The sequence below is a fragment of the Taudactylus pleione genome, unplaced genomic scaffold, assembly GCF_031769625.1.
Source record: "Taudactylus pleione unplaced genomic scaffold, aTauple2 ptg000574l, whole genome shotgun sequence".
NCBI classification, from domain to species: Eukaryota; Metazoa; Chordata; class Amphibia; order Anura; family Myobatrachidae; genus Taudactylus; species Taudactylus pleione.
This window is the reverse complement of record NW_028284976.1, coordinates 648,037-665,582: the sequence shown is the minus strand read 5'-3', so window position 1 is coordinate 665,582 and position 17,546 is coordinate 648,037. Positions and strand designations below refer to the sequence as shown.

At 44.9% G+C, this 17,546-nt stretch overlaps 1 protein-coding gene across 1 annotated transcript in view; it reads right to left on the bottom strand.

The window, feature by feature from the left end:
- LOC148481540 (alcohol dehydrogenase 1-like) overlaps nt 1-17,546 on the bottom strand; it is a 118,907-nt gene that overhangs the window by 75,600 nt on the left and 25,761 nt on the right. The window lies entirely within an intron of this gene.

Sequence of the window (17,546 nt, the reverse complement as noted above, 5' to 3'; positions counted from 1 at the left end):
TGCCTCCTGAGTAACCCTATGATTAAACAGAATGGCTGCCAGAGCCATTTTTACTGCGTACGGCATAGCAGCTGCAAGACATACCCCCAAAACTGTCATGACACACCTGCAATTTCATCGTGCGTGGCCTAATTGTGGAGGTGCCCCCTACAAAAAATCTGAAAAAACACGGCTGATGTGCTGTGCAGCCCACAGTCAGGGGCAAATCCATGGGGAGGGGAAGAAGAGGTGATCAGTGTGATCACTCCCCCTCGCACACCATGCACACAGAGATGACTGCTGCTACTAAAGTCCCTGCTTGGGTTACCCACCTCCCCAGGATTCCTCTATACAGTCTGGGATCTGTCCAGAGTCCAGAGGCTTGGCAATTCTGGACAGCAAGGACAGGAAATTCAGTCCTCTCTGCCGCTTTACCTCTAACCACCTCACGTCATGCCTCCTCTAACTTGTCCATTCTTTAGGCCACCACATGACTGTGCAGTCAGTGAATGGCTGTACAGACCTGGCAGAGATTCATTATTTGGATTTTGCTTCCTTTAGAAGGAAGGGGCAGCACAGACGGTGTACTGGTTAGCATTACTGCCTCACAGCATTGAGGTTGTGGGTTCGATTCCCACCACGGCCCTAACTGTGCGGAGTTTGTATATTCTCCCTGTGCTTGCGTGGGTTTCCTCTGGGTACCCTGGTTTCCACCCACACTCCAAAAATATACTGGTAGGTTAATTGGCTCCCAACAAAAATTAACCCTAGTTTGTATGTGTGCGCATGTACATGTGGTAGGGAATATAGATTGTAAGCTCCACTGGGGCAGGGACTGATGTGAATGGCCAAAATATTATCTGTAAAGCGCTGCGGAATCTGTGTGCGCTATATAAATAACTGGTAATAATAATTATTATACGGTGCACACTTGCTGTGGTCTGGTTTGGTGACATAAGGAGAAGGTATATATGTTGACATGGTATATTATGTAATGCTATAAAGGGACTATTATGCTAAAGGGGCTAATTAATTAGCTATGTTTAAAAATAAATTTTCTAACATTTTAAAAAAGTTGTAAGTGCTTGCTATAGAGTAGATCCTTGTTAGTCTTGCTTATCCAAGCCAGGACTGTTATGGAGGAATCTTCCCTCTGGAGATGACACTGTGGTCACTCTATGCTGGCTGTGTGCATACAAAGGCAGAAAGGAGCGAATGTTACTCTGACAGAGACTAGAACTGCTACAAAATGTTTTTTTGGGGGTTGGGTTTCAGACAACATATTAAGACAGGACAGATATTTTTAAATTATACATTGGTGCCAGTGAACAATATAATAGCTAAAACAATATGAGGACAGGTTTCTCTCTGATCAGATACATATAAAGATGAAATGGCATGAGTGGATTTAGGCATTAGTAGCATACAGAATAAGGGAAATGAGGGGGCATTAGCATTAGTGGAATATAAAGAGAGATGAGAAGGTTCTTTCAGTAGGGGCAAATAAAGGGGCATGAGAGGACTGTGGCATAAAGGGGCATGAGTGATGTCTTAGGACATATAAGGGGACTATTGCCACTTAAGGCCTTGAGTGGTCTCTTATGGCATATGAGGGGGCTCTAATGCCATATAAAGGCACATGATGGATCTAATATGGCATGTGAGGGAGCTTTGGTAATATTTTATTGTAGTTGATTCATTCTAGAGTACTGTGGGTAGTCTCCTCACAAATGATTCAGTACTGTGGTAGAAGTGAGAATTTTGAAGTGGAAGTATGGAAAATCTAAGGTTGTACTTATGTGCGTGGCAGAAAAGACACACACATTTTTCATCAGTGTAGTGTACCACACTATAGTACCCCTTAAACACATTATGCTACACAATAGTAGTGCCACTTGTACAATGCCCACAGTAGAAGTGTCCCCTTTACAATGCCACAGTAGTGCCACTTATGCAATGCCAACAGTAGAAGTGCCCACTACACAATGCCCACAGTAGTATTGTCCATATACAATCCCTACAGTAGTAGTGCCCCTTGTAGCAGTGCCCCCTATACAATGCCCACACTGGTAGTGCCCTTACACTTAATGCAACACAGACACAAAGAGCACTTATCTGAAGACCCACTCCTGCACCTGCCGCCGTCCGACAGCTCCTTACACTCGTCACTCTTCATGATGTCTCTCTAAACACCCACTGCTGCGGGAGCTGGAAATCGGAGCTCAGGAGTAAGTCCCACCCTCCAGCTGCAGGGAGGGAGCACCAGATGCCTGCTGGTAACAAAATCTGAGCAGGAGCCCAACATATGGAAAAAGCAGCGGTTGCGCCTTCTCCATATGCCTCTCCAGACCTTCCAGTGGGCAGCTAAGTTCTTGAAGTGCCGGTATACTGTACCATGCTGTTGTATAACAGCACACTTCGAGCACTGATTCAGTAACAAATTATACATGTGAAACAGAAACATTTTAGTGTATTCAAATGTAAGACAGACCATCCAATTGTATAATGTAAATAATTGGATGAAATTAGCCTTTTTCCAGTAGAAATAGGGAGGCCAATAAAAGTAGTCTGTGGGAGCCCAGGATTTAGCCTAAAAAAATCCAGAATTGGAAGCAGCAATCCAAAATTATGGGATTAGTATAAGGGGCCAGACTGCCGACCACCACAGCATGCAATGGCCAGGCTGCCATAGTCTCAAGGTGAATGGAGCACAGCAGCTACATGCAAAGGATCTGGGCACACTGCAGTGCACTACGAGAGGCCATGTGCTGATCTCTGATTGGAGGAGCTCATCACATGCTTCTCTGACTTTTGGAGTTGATGAGCAGCAGGCATGAGAGTGACTCATCTGAGGCTGTGACTGCCCTGTAGGCTGCTGTAGGCTGTGGATTCTTGAGAGTACAGTACAGTATATACAAATATAAATCATTTGACTACTGATCACAATAACAAGTGTTTGTCTGACTTTCAGTGTCCACCTGTCTGAGACATCTATTATCTACCTTTTTAAAGCTGTAGACATATTGCTATAAACAGTGTGTAATCTAAAGCTTTCAAATTTGTTTTCCAAGGGAAAAAACTAAATAAACTTGGCATCTCTAATTCTCTATAAGAATAAGGCCAGTAAACACCAACCCGATACACTTTAGGGACCACAGAATAATAATAGTTTCTTTGTACAATTCAATCCTGGGAATCCCGGGAACCTGTGATTTAATTTTTTTTCAATACCGAATCCCAGTATTACAAAAATGGGTCAGTTTTGGCTTCCCCAGGAAGAAGAGTGAAATCTGGTATATATACCTTTACAAGAAAAGGCCATCAAGGTATGTTTCCTCATCAGCTCTTTCTCTTTCAGATTATAGCCAAAAACAGTTAATAGAAGCCTATAACAATTGTCCCACAGGTTTTAAATTAGGAAGCTTGTTTAAATCACCTTTCCAACAATTTCAGGATGGTCCTTTTGATAATCATGTAGCAGGGGAACAACTTTAATCCTAAATGCATTTCAGTACAGTGTCCCTTTTTTTTAACAAGGTGCTCTGGTGCAGTGGCATCCCTCCCCGCAGTGAAGCGAGGATGGATGCCATGCCGCGCAACTCCAAAAAAGGGGGGCATGGCCTCAGCTCGGGGGAGGGGTGTGGTCTCTGGGAAGGGGGTGTGGCCTCGCAGCCCGAACTTTGGCCATGCTCATCACTGAGGTGGTGGTGGGTGCTTAATCATATATTTGCAAATGTATGCAACCAATACCTCTGAATTTCTATTATCATGTAGGATTCAAGTATTTTTGCTAATATTGCTGCAGTGTGCTGGAGGGAATCTTCTTTTTTCTGTGGTTCAGTATAAACCCCGCCCTTTACAAGCACCTGAGCAATATCACTAAGCTGATTTGACCAACCACCATACTTTCTATTTGCAGTTCTGAGAGGCATGAAAGGAGCCAGCATTTGGAGGATGTGCTGGTCCGTATAGTGCCATTTGGAGGATTTTGGGGTACCTCCTAGGTGAGTCAGCTCTCAGCTTATACATGTGCTGTTATCATGCAGTACATTAATTGTAATTATATGACCCAGAGTGGGTGCTACTATTTTGTAGCAATAATTATTTTGGGGTGAGCGTTTGGACGTGGGGCCCCTGGAGTTGCTCTGTCTGGGACTTTTTCAGGGCATCACCACTTAATTCACATAGATATTTTTTCATCACCATTCCATTTGTTTGTTTATTATTTATGTAATTTTAATTCTTTCTTATTATATTAACACTTACTGATTATCTTGACACATCTATACTTTACACTTCACTATCACCTTTCTTCCAATTTTCGTGTGATGCCCTGGGAGTGGTCCTTGGCTGGGTTCTTTTGGGCTGCTCTGCGCCTTTGACGTGAACCCCTTAATGTTAGGGACGCCGGTATAGAGGGGCCTTGTCGCTGGCCTGGTGCGTAATCATATATTTGCAAATGTATGCAACCAATACCTCTGAATTTCTATTATCATGTAGGATTCAAGTATTTTTGCTAATATTGCTGCAGTGTGCTGGAGGGAATCTTCTTTTTTCTTTGGTTCAGTATAAACCCCGCCCTTTACAATCACCTGAGCAATATCACTAAGCTGATTTGAGCGACCACCATACTTTCTATTTGTGGTGGTGGGGGTGCCAGAGGTGTGGGCAGTGCCGGCTCCCTCACTGTGACAGGAGCCGAGTGCTGCACTTAATGCTACAGTGCAGCACACATCTCCTGTCACTGAGGGGGAGCCTGCACCTTGGTGTCACCCCTCGCTGGGTGACACCCGGGTGCTGCCCACACCCCCTTTAGGACGCCACTGCTCTGTAGCCTTATAAAGGTGTATAAGAAGGTTGTCTTATGACATATGAGATGACTCTGATGCCATACAAAGGGACATGAGGAGTCTCTTATGGTATTTGAGAGGGCTCTGATTTAAAGGGGCATAAGGGGTCTCTCATGACAAAATAAGGTACTCTGATGCCATATAATGGGGCATGACTGGGCTCTGGCATATATAGGCATAAGGGGTAACATATTATATATGGCAAAAAAACATGTTACTGATACTGAGTATTAAATTATGTTATTTTAATCATAGCATTTTAATGTAATACATATTACATTATACATCTTTGTGTTTGGGCATCAGTGTCCTGGCTATAAAAGAACTGTGGGGCTGATTCAGGTGCTGATATACAGTATACGCAGTTTGAGAGATTGTAAGCCATTGCACATGCATGTAAGCCGCACTGTGGGCCTGATTCAGACCTGCTCGCGAGCGCTGAGTGCTCGCAAGTGGGTCGATGTTGCCCAAGTGCGCATGCGCACGACGGAGGCGGCTCCGTCATGCACAAGACCCGAATAACAAAGACCAAGCCGTCGTTAAGGGTCTCACACCAAATGGTGATTGACAGCACCCCCCTTTGCTGGGCGTGCCGGGGGCATGGTTGCCCAGACGGAGGCGTTCCCATGGGAACGCCTACCATCTGGGGCCGGCCCCACTGACATCACTAGTGATGTCAGTGGGATTGCTTTTGGCTCTGATAGAGCCAAAAGCACTCCAGGACTTGCAGCAGCGAGACCCTACCGCAAGGGTCTCGTCGCAAGCCCAATGGTCGCGATGGTCTTGACCAACGCGACCATCATTTTGGACCCTCGCTATAGCTGTGGGTGGTAACCCACAGCTATGCGAGCGGCCAGGAGGCCGCTCCAAAAAGTAGGAGGGACGGCCCTGATTCAGAGCGAGCGCTCTGTCAGAGCGTCCGGCTCTGAATCAGGGCCTGTGTACGCACAGCATTTAAATTGTGATTAGAGGATTCACTTGCAAAGTGAGTGACAACTAGTCAGTGTTTGCGGGAGGTAACAGGGGATAGTTTGAAAAACACAGTTGGACCATTTATGGATTGTTTTCTTGGTGTCCATAAATTAGCCACTGCATTCCTACCCACAGCAGGAGAGCCCTCTCCATGTCTGAAAACAAGCTATGTCTGCCGCCACTTCATTGTTGATTGTATTTACTGATTCAAGTGAGTATTCCCTTTATTTTATGTTATCACTTACTCTAGAAGCATCAATACCTATGTGTTTATCAACTATTTAAAATCTTATAACTTCTTATAATAAGTTACAGTATATAATCAGGGTTTTGATTAAGTAACTTTTCCTTTAACAATACTTTTCAGGTTCAGCTATTAATTTCTCTAAATGTAAAATGTGAGTGGTTATACATTATTTATTATGAGGTGCACCTACCTGATTTTAGTGCAAATTATTTTATTGATTTTACAGACCAAGTAGGAGATGTATTAAAGCTTGGAGAGAGAGAGTACCAACCAATCAGCTCATAACTGTTATGTTTCAAACACAGCCCTTAGCTACAAAGAGGATGTTAACAAGCCCCAAATTGGGGCAAATACAGTAAAACAAAAACATGCTATAACAGGTCTAAAACTAGTCAAATAGGTTAGTCAACTAGTGAAGATGATAAGTACGAATAGTACAGGAAATGAGAAGCATATATGGGAAGGAGGGAGGGCAGGTTACACAGATTAGGAAGGGGGAAATGGTCAACCAGTCCTGAGAGGTGATACAAGTGCTATTTCCATAAACATAATAGAGACAGTAAAGATTACAGGCCTAGGTCTCAGTCCCATTACCAATGGGTGATCGCCAAGAAGTAGGGCTTCAAGGGTGGAGCCAAGGGTGACGGAGACAGGAGGGGGTCAGAGGAAGAGATGGACAATATGATTTATAAGAGGCAGATTCCTTAAAAAATTAACCACCTGAACCAAGTTTCTTGAAATGTTACATAGTCATTAGACAAATAGGTCATCCATGTAACAGTCAATTTTGGAAAGTCATTGTGAAAAGGTTGGAGGAGAGGATCGCTAACGTACCAGAATAACTGCTTTGATAGCATTATTTAGATGTTTCAAAAGGGATCTTTTATAGCTCACAATGGGTAACAAGGACAGGTGGAAAAGCCAGAAGGAGGAATCTGAAGGTCCTGGAACACCAAGAATTTCAACTGAGAGCTTAAGCACTGCATCCCAGTAGGGTCGGAGTGTGGGACAGTTCCACCAAATTTGTAGCCGAAAACCAACAGATAATGGAGACACCTATGTGCATTTTGTTTAGAAAAATGGTACCAATGCGTTTTCAGCTTGTACTGTGTCTCTACAATACAGGTGCTCAGAGTACTAGCATATGTTAATTTAATGATTTTGACCCATGAGTCAGCTCCAAGTTCTTAGCAAAGTTCACTCTCCCTTGCGTGAGTAAAACTCAATGAAAGAGCTGCTTAGCTGTCAATGAGAAGCTGATATAGTTGAGCACTTTAGATACAGATGTGTCCTTACAAATCTTTGCTGCAGTCACACTAAAAAGCCCCTCTTGTTGCGCCAGGCATCCTATTCAATGTTTTTTTATGCCAAAAATGCATCTATGCCTTACTGCAAGTAGTGAAGTGCGACGATGTAATGGCTGCAGCTTTTTTCATTCCCAGTTCCATTGTTCCTCAAATACAGACTCAGGTGCACACAGGTATATATGTGTCACATATCAAATTCATCAGCACAGTTCTCTGGTGCGTCCTAGATGCATTTTGGTAAAAAAAGACTCAAAAAAGATGCTCAGCACTAGCAGAGTCTCAATGGACCTGGCAGCTAACTAATGCCAGGCAAGTCACACTGCATGTGAATTATGGACCTCATTCAGAGCCGCTCGCAAAATGCGAGCGCTTGCTCTGAATGATGGCGGCCTCTTTTCTTTTGAAAGGCGGCCTCCTGGCCGCTCGCTAAGCTGTGGGTTACGATGACACCCTTGCGGTAGGGTCTCGTCTACCGCAAGCCCCAGGGAGCAGCTCCCTACTGACATCACTGGTGATGTCAGTAGGGCCGCCTACAAACTGCAGGTGTTCTTTCAGGAACGCCTCCATTTGTTCGGCCAGCCCCCCACCCCGCCTACAAAACGGGGCGAGCTGTTGATCAACATCGATAGCCGCCCCTTTTGTAGCGAGCCCCGGAGCAAGAGAATTTCTCTCTCACTCCGGGGCTTGCGCGCGCGTCGTGCGCATGCAGAGCGTGTGCAGTGCCCCACCATCAACCCGCTTGCGAGCGGGTCTGAATGAGGGCCAAGGTGTATGAGACCACATGTGTATGGTATGCTCAGGTGCATGAGATGAAATACAGAGACTTCAAAAGGAGAGAGCTTCCTGCAGGAAGGTGCTACAATATGCTATATAAAGTGGTAGATCTGTAAGTAGCGTTATTCCTTTATGGGGGCAAGTGCCCAGGTAGTAAAGGAGTGGATGCTCCAGGGCCCCACCAGCAACCTCTCTGATTTTGTACAGCGCTGGAATTACCAATTTTCTTTCTCAGTTGTTGCAACTTGCTGGCACTATGGGGCCTATTCATCATCGGGGGCCGTATGTCCCCCAATGATTAAGTATTCATCTCACTGCGAGGGACACTTAAGTATCCAACTCACGGCAGGGAAAACTTTACACCGGAAAAATGTATCATTTTATCAGCTGTCCCTGCAGTTAGTAGTGCAGCTACAGAAGTAGCTGTATTACTTATCTCTCCCCCTTCAGCGCGGCTATGCATGCGGGACCCAAGGTCATGCATGCGCAAAGCCGCTGGGGAGGTAGTGAGAAGGCGGCAGAGGGATCTGCTCGGATCCCTCTTCGCATCTCCAGGACTCCTTTCAATAGGAAGAAGCGGGGATCCGTGAACAAGCAACATCTGAATACGGTGTTTGTTCTTGCAAGCAAACTCTGAAAACTTTACATTTTCTGAGTTTTCTGAATATGATGAATAAAACTAACATTTCCACATGGTTACCGGGCCATTTATCGTTTGATGAATAATCCCCCTATATGTTTTGTTGCATTTTTCAGTAAACAAAAGCCAGTCAATTTGAATATGTATTAAACAAAAAGAAGTAATCCTAATGAAGATGAGGTTGGTCCTAGTCAAAAATCAAAAGTCCTTTGGAAAATAATGCAGTTATAACCCAGAGTAGAAGGAATCAGGCACAGTGATGACAATGAACATGAAAAATGTCATGTGTATAATTACTTTTCTTATTACATGGGATGTACTTAAAGCTGTTAAATTGCAAAAAAAAACTTCTGAAAACATAAAGGTAGGATTCGGGGTGCTGCTCCAATTAAAGTTACTATATAATTTTTTTTTTTATGAAGAACATAGTAGACGAAGATAAAGTAGTTCTAGCTGCATGCGCAGTACGCAACAATCGGCGATTGCACGCATATTAGCAGCTGCGATCCATGCTGAATCAGGCCCGCAGTGAGAATGATTCACTTGGTAATTATTCTTTCTCAATTGCAAGTGATGCCTCCAATGTTATACAGATGAAGGGATTCAGAGTAAAATTCTGGACAATTTTTGTAGAAATTAAGGGATGACAAATAGACCCCGTAGTGTCTGCTTCACGCCAAGAACTAGATGAACTGAAGACAGACCCGAGGAGAAGGAAACATTGGAGCCTAACAAAAGAGATAAAGGGGGAGAATAGCAAGAAATGGAGAGAAGGAGATAGTCATCCAGGAACAGAGGGACAGGAGACTGATGGGGGGGGGGGAAGAGCAAGACAGAGAAGGGTTGAAGAGAGAGGAGGCAAGAGAGCAGTGGGAGTGACAGAAAAAGCAAAAGGGCAGAGACAGAAAGGTTTCAGGGAGAGAGAGAGCTGAGCAAACTGACAGTATGAAAGAGAGAGAGAGAAGTAAAAGCCGGCATTACCAGAAAGAACATTAATATGGATTCTCCACAGTGCAGCCAAATTAGCATAAATTCATTAAGTCTATAGCTGGTACTTATTATTGCTGACACAGCACCAACTAAGCACTAATAGTTTATTTTTTAGGGATACATTTATTAACCACTTAACTGACTAATTTGTTTAAAAAACCGTCCCCAAAATGTCGGGATCTGGATCTGGTGGCATCCACATCGGAGGTGTGGGGCCCGGCGGCATGCAAGGCGGTGAGGGGTTTCGCCTGTGCCGGGGTATGCGGGGAGTTAGGCAGTGATATATACATGTGTGTGTATTAGAGATGTGCGAGTTCAGTTTTACTCAGTTCTTTTCGCCAAAATTATCGCAAGTTTGGATTACAGTAGTTCGGGTTTATTTTATTGGCTATCCAAAACACGTTATAGATGCAATAAAATTCCGTTTTTGAGATCCGAACATACCCGAGTAAATCCACACGGAACCGAACCCGTACATCTCTAGTGTGTGTATATATATATATATATTAAGGGTGTGCACCGGACACATTTCGTGTTTTGATTTTGGATCTGAATCTTTCTTCGTGTTTTGGATCTGGATTGGTTTTGCCAAAACCATCCTTCCGGGTTTCGTGTTTTGGCTTTGGATCTGTATTCTTTTGGAAAAAAGCATAAAAACAGCTAAAATCACAGAATTTGGGGGAATTTTTGTTCCTACGCTATTATTAACCTCAATAACATTCATTTCCACTCATTTCCAGTCTATTCTGAACACCTCACAATATTGTTTTTAGGCCAAAAGGTTGCACCAAGGTAGCTGGATGACTATGCTAAGCGACACAAGTGGGCGGCACAACCACGTGGCCCATCTAGGAGTGGCACTGCAGTGGCAGGCAGGATGGCAGTTTGAAAAACTAAGCCCCAAAGAGTAGATAATGCAAAGAGAAAAAGAGGTGCAAGATGGAATTGTCCTTGGGCCCTCCCACCCACCATTATGTTGTATAAAAAGGATATGCACACTTTAACAGACCAATAATTTCAGCGCCAGGGTCTGCCACACGACTGTGGCTGAAATGATTGGTTCATTTGGGCCCCCACAAAACAAGCTGTCAATTAATCTGTCCCTGAACAAGCTGGCTCTACAGAGGCAAGATCTCATCCTCATCCACCGATTCCTCACCCTCTTCAGTGTTGTGTACATCGTCATCCTCACAGAGTATTAATTCATCCCCGCCCGCTGGAATCCACCACCACAGATCCCTCTGTATTTTCTGGAGGTTGGTCTTCCTGGAACAATTGATAATTCATTTTGATGAACATAATCTTCTCCACATTTTGTGGAAGCAACCTCCTACACCTTTTGCTGACAAGGTTCCCGGCTGCACTAAAAACTCTTTTGGAGTACACACTGGAGGGGGAGAAATTTAGGTAAAATAGAGCCAGTTTGTACAGGGGCCTCCAAATTGCCTCTTTTTCCTGCCAGTGCAGGTATGGACTGTCTGACATGTCTACTTGGATTGTGTAATTAAATTAAATGTTCTGCGCTCAAATGAGTAGTAGCAGCTCAATAGGTTTAAATATCAATAGGTGTATATAAATGAGCGCTATAATGCATAATAATCATACAAACAATCATATAAAGATAGGTTGATGTTTATAGTCTTTTTTTAAGACTAAATGGAAGTGGTGGCTAAAGTTCCGCAAAATGACCAAAGATGTATCAAGTCCGTGGTGTCGGGCTCCACCTAAGCTATCCCTACCTTAGCACAGGTGGTACCTTCTCCAAAAGGTAGCTTCAGGCATGTCTCGGCCGCTGTAGTTGCCGCGGCGCTGAGGGATGACGTCAGACGCCGGCCGCAAGCAATAGGACCAGAAGCGGTCCGAAACGCGTTGGATAAGGAAGGAAGTTTGACGAGCTTAAGGACCACACCGAGCAGCACATTACCCATGAAAACACGTGAGGTGGCCGGCGTCTGACGTCATCTCTCAGCGCCGCGGCAACTACAGCGGCCGAGACACGCCTGAAGCTACCTTTTGGAGAAGGTACCACCGGTGGTAAGGTAGGGATAGCTTAGGTGGAGCCCGACACCACGGACTTGTGACATCTTTGGTCATTTTGTGAAACTTTAGCCACCACTTCCATTTAGTCTTAAAAAAAAGACTATAAACATCAACCTATTTTTATATGTTTGTTTGTATGATTATTATGCGTTATAGCGCTCATTTATATACACCTATGTCTACTTGGATGCTGTCACCGATGTAATCCTCCACCATTCTTTCCATAGTGACCGCAGCATATGCAGTGACAGTAGACATGTCAGAAATTGTTGGCAGTTCCTTTAGTCTGGACAAGATGTCCAAACTTGGTCCTGCCTGCCCTGCATCACCACCAGCAGGTTGGTTAGGATATCTAAGTTGTTTCCTGGCAGCCCCAATTGCAGGAGAAAATGAAGAAGGAGCTGTTGCCGTGTCACGTTCCACTTCAACTGACAGTGTTTTCACCCCAGGTCTCTGCACCTCTGCAGGCTTGTGTCCACCAGAAAGAGAGACACCATGTAGGCTTTAAACCTAGGATCGCTCATGGTGGCCAAAATGTTGTGGTCTGATTGCAGCAGATTGACCACCCTTGAATCCTGGGAAACCGAATGAAGGGCTTCATCCAAAAGTCCCACATACCGAGTGGAATCGCTCCATCTTAGCTTCTACTTCACTTTCTCCAGCTGCTTCTGCAAAAGGCCTGATGAGGGGAATGACCTGACTCAAGCTGGCAGTGTCTGAACTGACCTCACTTGTGGCAAGTTCGAAGGGCTGGAGAACCTTGCACAACATGGAAATCATTCTCCACTGCGCTTGAGTCAGGTGCATACCCCCTCCTTTGCCTATGTCATAGGTGGTTGTATAGGCTTGAATGGCCTTTTGCTGCTCCTCCATCCTCTGAAGCATATAGAAGGTTGAGTTCCACAATGTTACAACCTCTTGCTTCAGGTGATGGCAGGGCAGGTTCAAGAGTGTTTGCTCGCCCTCCAGTCTTAGGCACGCAGTCGTTGAATGGCGACCCAAAGCGTCTCCTGCACACCCCTGTCATTTTTTTAAAAATTCTGCACCATCAAATTTATTGTGTGAGCAAAACATGGGACGTGCTGGAATTTGCCCAGATGTAATGCCCGCACAATATTGGTGGCATTGTCAGATATCACAAATCCCCAGGACAGTCTAAGTGGGGTAATCCATTGGGCGATGATTTCCCTCAGTTTCTCTAAGAGGCTGTCAGCGGTGTGTCTCTTATTGAAACCGGTGATACACAGCGTAGCCTGCCTTGGAACATGCTGGCATTTCTGAGATGCTGCTACTGGTGACGCCTGCTGTTGTTGCTGCGTAAGGCGATACATCTACCCAGTGGGCTGTCACAGTCATATAGTCCTTAGTCTGCCCTGTTCCACTTGTCCACATGTCCGTGGTTAAGTGGACATTGGGTACAACTGAATTGTTTAGGACACTGAGGACACTTTTTCTGACGTCTCAGTACATTCTCGATATCGCCTGCCTAGTGAAGTGGAATCTAGACAGGATTTGGTACCGGGGACACACTACCTCCATCAATTATCTAAATCCCACTGCACTAATGGCGGATACGGGACGCACATCTAACACCAACATAGCTGTCAAGGCCTCAGTTATCCACTTTGCAACAGGATAACTGCTGTCATACTTCATCCTCCTCACTAAGGACTGTTGGAGTGTCAATTTCTTAGTAAAAGAAGTAGTAGTGTTCCAACTTCCTCTCTGGGATGATGAATGACTCCCAGCAGCAATAGCAGCATTAGGCGTAGCAATGAAGGATCCTCAGGAGGAATCTCGAATAGAAGAGGAGTCAGTCATGCCAGTGACATGGCCTGCAGGACTACTTCTGATTCTGATTGAAGAGGAAATTGAGAGGAGGGAGTTGACGGTGTGGTTTGCAGGAGCTTGGATACAACAGGACAAAGGGATTTAGGTGTCCCTGGACTGCTTACGGTCTTAGCCACAGTTTCTGAACTTGACAGTAACTTTTTATGAATGCGCTGCAGGTGACGTATAAGGGAGGATGTTCCTAGGTTGTTAACATCCCTACCCCTACTTATTACACCTTTACATACGCTACATATGACAAGACAGTTGTTGTCCGGATTTGGATAGAAATATTTCCAGACCAAAGAGGTGGAATTTTTGGTCTTCTGCCCAGGCATGACCATGATGGGCTTTTTCATCCCATGGACAACAACTCTTTCACTTGGTGCCTGATTTAAACAAACCACATCACCATCAGAATTCTCCTCATCAACTTCCTCAGCAGCAGCTACACCAATATCCTCATCCTGTTGTACTTCAACAATGACAATTTCAATTTGAATATCAGCAACTGGACTGTGGGTGCTCCTTCCAGCACTTGCAGAGGGCGTGCAAATGGTGGAAGGAGCCACCTCTTCCCGTCCAGTGTTGGGAAGGTCAGGCATCGCAACTGCCACCACACTTGGACTCTCCTTGGGGATTTGTGATATCTTCTTAGAAGGCACAGTTCTTTGCTGTGCTTTTGCCAGCTTAAATCTTTTCATTTTTCTAACGGGAGGAGGAGGGCTTCCATTGTCATGTGAAGCTGAACCATTAGTCATGAACATAGGCCATGACCTTAGCCGTTCCTTGCCACTCCGTGTCGTAAATGGCATACTGGCAAGTTTACATTTCTCCTCAGACTATTTAAATTTATTTTTTTGGGTCATTCTACTGAACTTTGGCTTTTTGGATTTTACATGCTCTCTACTATGACATTGGGCATTGATCTTGGCAGACGACATTGATGGCATGTCATCGTCTATGTCAAGATTAGTGGCAGCAGCTTCAGTACTAGGAGGAAGTGGTTCTTGATCTTTTCCCATTCTATCCTCCAAATTTTTGTCCTCCATTATTTTTATGGAGTGAATAACCCCTCTAAAAATTATTTGGATGAAGGGCACCTTACACCACATGGGACAGCCCCTGTAAAAATTATTTGGATGAAAGGCAGCATACACCACACAGGATAGCCCCTGTAAAAATTATTTGTATTTAGGGCAGCTTACACCACACAGGACAGCCCATGTAAAAATTATTTGGATGAAGGGCAGCATACACCACACTGTGCAGTCCCTGTAAAAATTATTTGGATGAAGGGCAGAGTAGCCCTAAGACCACACAGGGCAGCCCCTGTAAAAATTATTTGCATCACTGGACTGGACTGGATTGATACAGCAGAGCAGGTCACCCCGAGACTGATACAGCAGCACAGCACCACTGGACTGGACTGATACAGCAGAGCAGGTCACCTGAAGAAACATACAGCAGTACAGCACCACTGTACTGCACTGATACAGCAGAGCAGGTCACCCCCAGCCCAGACTGATACAGCAGCACAGCTCCACTGGACTGGACTGATACAGCATAGCAGGTCACTCCCAGCCCAGACTGATACAGCAGCACTGCACCACTGGACTGGGTTGATATAACAGAGCCACTGTCGCACAGACACTACACTACACTAGTACACTACATGTCCTCTCACTACACTCTCCAGGAGTGGAGTGAAGATAGTGGGGCAGGAGGTGTGAAATGTGCAAAGTCCGGGTCTCGTGAGAATCCGACACCAGGATAATGAAGTTTTGCCTTGTTCCAGGAACTGAGTCTGGTGGGAAAACCTAAGCTGGACTCAGTTCCCGGCTTGGATCAGGGGGGTTCGGATTTTCAAAATTCGAACCCACTCATCCCTAATATATATGTGTGTGTGTGTGGTGTGTATATTACATACACACTTAATTGCCTGATCACTGTGGCCAGCAGTGATCGGGCACAACACGGGAGGCAGAGGGAGAGCTTGCTGGCTGTGTACGCCCGGAAGGAATGAGGGACGGGCTTATCTTCGGGGTGGCAGCTGGGAGAGGAAGATGGTGGTGTTGTCAACTATACATAGCAGCAGCTGCGGCTGGCTTCCAGGAGCCAAGTTCACGGCTACTCTTCAGCTGCGCCATGCAGGGGAGAAATCTGGCTTCCCGATCACTGCTGGCCACAGTGATTGGTAAAAAAGGGATATTCCCTCCAGCACACTGCAGCAATATCAACAAAAATACTTGAATCCTACATAATAATATATTCCCTCCAGCACACTGCAGCAATATCAACAAAAATACTTGAATCCTACATAATAATAGAAATTCAGAGGTATTGGTTACATACATTTGCAAATACATGAATAAGCGCCGGGCCAACATCAAGGCTCCTCTATACCGATGTCCCTAACATTATGGGGTTCATGACTGAGGCGCAGGGAACCCCAAAAGAATCCAGCCAAGGACCATCCCCAGGGCCTCACATGAAAAAGGTGATAGTGAAGTGTAAAGTATAGATGTGTAAAGATAAATCAAGAAGTGTTAATATAATTAGAGAGTTAAAATTGCATAAATAATAGGCAAAGAAATAGAAAGGTGATGAAAAAATATCTATGTGAATTAAGTGGTGATGCCCTGAAAAAGGCCCAGCCAGAGCAACTCCGGGGGCCCCACGCCCAAACACTCACCCCAAAATAATTGTTGCTACCTAATAGTAGCACCCACTCTGGGTCATATAGTTACAATGTGCAAGTGCCTCCAAATTGCCTTTTTTTCCTGCCAGTAGTGAAACGGACTGTCTGACATGTCTATTTGGATGCTATCATTAAAATAGTCCTCAACCATTCTTTGAATGGTGACTGTATCAGATGGCGTCACGGTAGAGGTCTCATTAATTGTAGGTAATTCTTTTAGATCCAACAGATGTCAAAACTTGGTTGTGTTGACTCATCTGCATCACCAGTGGGTCTTTTTTGGGAAAGTTAAATTTTTTCCTGACAGCCGCACCTGCTGGAGAAAAAGGAGGAGCCATTGCTGCATCACATGGTGACAATTTCCTTACCAACAGCTCTTGGACTTCTTCAGATCTGTGTCTGCTGGGAAGAAAGACACGATGTATGACTTAAACCGAGGATCCAGCATGGTCGCCAAAGTGTATTGATCAAATTGTAAAGGTGCCCACACACATACCGATATACTTACGATTCGATGATGCGTCCAATTTTTCCCTTGAAATTCTCCCCGGCAGCTCAGCACACGATCAGCACATGATATGCTGTCCAATCTTCATACGATCTCCTGCAGCCAGACTTTTTTACAGTGCATTGTTTCCTAGATTGTCAGATCTGCCGTACTGCACGGCAGATCTGAATATGCGATGTGCGACCAGCGGGGGGCACGGATCGCATCGTGATCGTGAGTGGGGACTCACGATTTGGGCATTTTTTACCCGACTTGTTGTTCCAATGTGTCGGAATCGGCCAGATCGGGAAAAAAATCGCTATGTATGTGGGCACCTTAAGATCCTAAAAACCCTTGGATCCTGGCAAAGCGAATAAAGGACTTAATCTACAAGTCTTACATACTTAGCAGAATCGCTTCATTTCAGCTCCTTCAGTTTCTCAAGCTGCTTTTCCAGCAGTCTAATTAGGGGAATTACCTGACTCAAGCTGGCAGTGTCTGAACTCACATCACAGGTGACTACTTCGAAGTGATTCAGCACTTTGCACAACACATAAATTATTTTCCACTAAGGTTGAGTAAAGTACATTCCCCCTCCTCTTCCTATGTCATAGTTTGTCGTGTACTGTAGATTTGGATGGCTTTTTGCTGTTCCTCCATCTGCTGAAGCATAAAAAGGGTGGAATTCCACCTTGTAACTACCTCTTGCTTCAGCTGATGACAGGGTAA